At 36.1% G+C, this 3,762-nt stretch overlaps 1 non-coding gene across 1 annotated transcript; it reads right to left on the bottom strand.

Annotated features, from left to right (window-relative positions):
- Positions 1–1,782: 1,782 nt before the first annotated feature.
- On the bottom strand, positions 1,783–1,889 carry LOC131830982 (U6 spliceosomal RNA). The gene has a single exon (XR_009353506.1). It is a non-coding gene; the product is annotated as a U6 spliceosomal RNA (small nuclear RNA).
- Positions 1,890–3,762: the final 1,873 nt, after the last annotated feature.

Genomic DNA, 3,762 nt, shown 5'->3' on the forward strand with positions numbered 1-3,762 from the left:
AGCTCAGTCAGTTAAGCATCTGCATTAGGATCAGGTCATGATCCCATCATCTGGGGATTGAGCCCCACATTGGGCTTCCTGCTCAGCAGGGAGTCTGCTTTTCTCTCTCCCTCTAACCCTCCCTCCTGCTTGTGATTTCTCTCTCTCTCTCTCAAATGAATAGAAAATCTTTTAAAAAAAATTTCGAATATCCCTAAATTGATCTATACATTCAAAACAATTTCAGTCAAAACCCCATTGTTAATAGCCAAATGATGGAAAGAGCCCAAGTGTCTACTGGTTGATGAATGGATAAAAAAGAAGTGGTATATATATATGCAATTGAATATTACTCAGCCATAAAAAAAGAATGAAATCTGCCATTCACAACAACATGGATGGATCTAGGGGGCATAATGTTAGGTGAAACAAGTCAGTCAGAGAAGGACAAATACCACATGACTTCACTCCTATGTGGAATTTAAGAAACAAAACAAGCAAAGAGGAAAAAGAGAGAGAAGGAGAGAGAGACAAGCCAAGAAACAGACCTTTAACTCCAAAGGACACACTGATGGTTATCGCTGGGGTCGGGGGTAGGGGATGAGGGATGAGGAAAACAGGTGATGAGGATGAAGGAGTGTACTTGATATGAGCATGAGGTGATGCATGTTTCTACACCTGAAACTGACATTACACTGTATGTTAACTAACTGGAATTTAAATAAAAACTTAAAGGAAACAATCTCATCATTAGAAATCAGGAAACGCAAATTGAACAGATTAATCATACCACATATCATCCAGGATATGAAGCAGCTGAAACTTGGTTATACTCTGGACAGATAGAGTGCCATCACTTTGGGAAACTGGCAGTTTTTTAAAAAACGAAATGCGGAGTTAGAGAGGAGAAGGGAGTTGGGGGAAATTGGAAGGGGAGGTGAACCATGAGAGACTATGAACTCTGAAAAACAATCTGAGGGTTTTGAAGGGGCAGGGGGCGGTGGGAGGTCGGGGTACCAGGTAGTGGATATTATAGAAGGCACAGATTGCATGGAGCACTGGGTGTTGTGCAAAAATAATGAATACTGTTATGCTGAAAATAAAAAAATAAATTAAAAAAATAATAAAAAGTTAAAAAAGAAAAATAAAACAAAAAATAAAACACTAAAGAATACAAAAAAAATACCAAAAAATGAAATGCATACTTACCATATGATCCAACTGTTCCACTTGTGTAAGCATATTTTTATACAAAGACTTGTACATAATGTTATCACTGCTTTGTTTTTAGTAATCAGAAAACAAAACAACCCAAATGTTCACACACCAAGTGGTGAGTGGATGGCCAACTGTGGGACAGCATATATGTGAATACTATTTAGCAACCAAAAAGAATGATATGCTACAATATGCAAGGATCTGAAAACACTTGTGTGAAGAGAGGAAAGCCTCCCTCTGCTTGTGCTTTTTTTTAAAAAAAGCACATTATTCACATTTAAATTTTTGTAAACTTTTGGGATACTCAAACTAATATTTAGGGACTGAGAACCGACCAGCTGTTGCTTGGGGATAATGAGGACAAGCAGCGGTGGGATGGGGTGTACTAGGAGCATGAATAAATTTGGGGCGACACTGGATGTTTGTTATGTGAGTGTAGTCATGGTTTCATGGTGTTCATACATGTTAAAAGTCATCACTTTATACACAATATATAAGTGCAATTTATTGTATGTTAATTATTTAAATCAGCAGTACTGCTTTATTAATAAAAAGAATCTTCAGGGGTGGAAAATAATTATGCTTAAAAGTCTGAAGTAAGCTATTGCTTTTTAAGTGTCATCCTTGTGCAGGGGCCCTGCTAATCTCTGTATCATTTCAATTTTTAGTATATGCGCTCCCCAAATGAGTTCAAGGATTGCTTTTTAAAGACATTACAGTCTGTCTACTTGTAAACCCTCCTATAGTTATAGATGCATAAAAATATGAAGAAACTCTTCTATTCAGAGTCTTGCATTTCTGCTAATACTTCACCTAAGCACAAATACACTATTTAAAAAGGAAGAGAAGTAGATTTGTAACCGGAAGTCGGGAATGCAAGGCGTGCTAATGCAAAATATAGTTTTGACATTTGGTTGAGATAAATATCTTTCCTTCTGCATTTATACAGAATTGAAAACTGATGAAGACATTAGTGAGGACACCTAAAGACATTTACTGGAGCCAAAATGTGAAAGTAAAGTGGCAAAGGATCAGTGATTTATGAACATAGCCTGCTTCAGTAAAAGGAAAGTGAATTTGAAAATCTCAAGGATATACCTTGCTAAATAATTTCTAAGCATAAAATTGACTTCACGAGCTAAAAATTGGCCAAAAAGAAACATAAAACTCATATTCAGGAAAAGCTATGAGGGCAATTAGTTCCTTCCTTGTGAGTAAAAGTTTATTCCATCTCTTGCATTTACTTCTACTTGACCTGATGTGTTTTTTAAAAATCCTCATAAATGCATTTTCATCTAACTTCATTTCAGTCATTTTCTTCAAGAATCTGTTTCTTAAACTTATGGTTTTTGACATCAATAGAATCATAGTTTTAAGTATATTTAGTTCTCAAGTTTATATAATCAACCGTATTTCATCCACTGATGAGTTTAGCGACGTTTTGGCATTTACATTTTCCTGATGTCATCTCCTCAGTGGGACAACATTGTCCAGGCTCTGAAGAGCATCTACGAATCCCTTTGGCTACTCTTCTTTTGGCCCTTTCTCTGTAAATGCACAGCCGTGTGTGTGTGTGTGTGTGTGTGTGTTTCTCTCCCTCCTTCCTGGTGAAATTAAAGGCAGTAAATGTCAAGGAGTAAGTTGATTTCTTGTTGGTAGCTTAATAAAAATATTTGGTAGGAAAAGGTAAGAATATTAATAAAAATGAGCTTGATTCCTCCGCCATTCAGTTATTTGCATCTTACTTTTTACCACTAATGGGCTGCGTTTTGAGTGGTCTTCATTTTTAATGACTTTACCTAGTACTCTTGAGAAGCAAACCATCCTCATTTCTTTATATTAATCAGCAGGACTTCTGTCTTCTAGAACTTTATGCATTGCATATAGAAACCAAAGATGTCATCCAAAGAAAGTTGTACTTGCTTCCTAAATGACAAGATGATTACTCCATGTTACTTTGGCTGTGTGCTAACAACAAATCTAAGTAGTAGCTTAGGGACAGGGACAAAGAAGGACATGGCAAAAGGTGGTCAGTGAACTATGTGTTTATTTATTAGTCTCCCCAGCAAAATATCAGCCATATCTGCCTGAGATGAGGTCAAATATTATTCAGGATGTGACCCAAATAAAGCATGATAGAGTTCACAAATTGGTTAATATATACCCTCTATTATTCCTAATATAATTGAAAAGAAGGCTCAGATGGTCCATTTCAGAAAGAAAACAAGGAAATAAAGAGAATAAGGGACGAGCATCATATAGACAATGCTCTAAACCTTAGAGATTTCTCACTGATACAACTTCCAAGTGGCTTCTCCCTCCTCCTTTCCTTCTGCACAGCAAAATCAGGAGAAACAAAGATGCAGAAGATTTATGCTTCCAGTTTAGGTACATTGTTATGCATGCCCCAAACTTCTATTTTTTTAAATAGCCTATGTTATTTAATTCTAGTGAGTCCATTGATGTTTTGGAAACAGAATAGAACTCCATCATAACATAGCTTACTTATATTTAGATTAGGTAATAATCATGATAATTACAAAAACTTACTGAGCCCTTAATATA

This window comes from Mustela lutreola, chromosome 4, assembly GCF_030435805.1.
Source record: "Mustela lutreola isolate mMusLut2 chromosome 4, mMusLut2.pri, whole genome shotgun sequence".
Taxonomy (NCBI): domain Eukaryota; kingdom Metazoa; phylum Chordata; class Mammalia; order Carnivora; family Mustelidae; genus Mustela; species Mustela lutreola.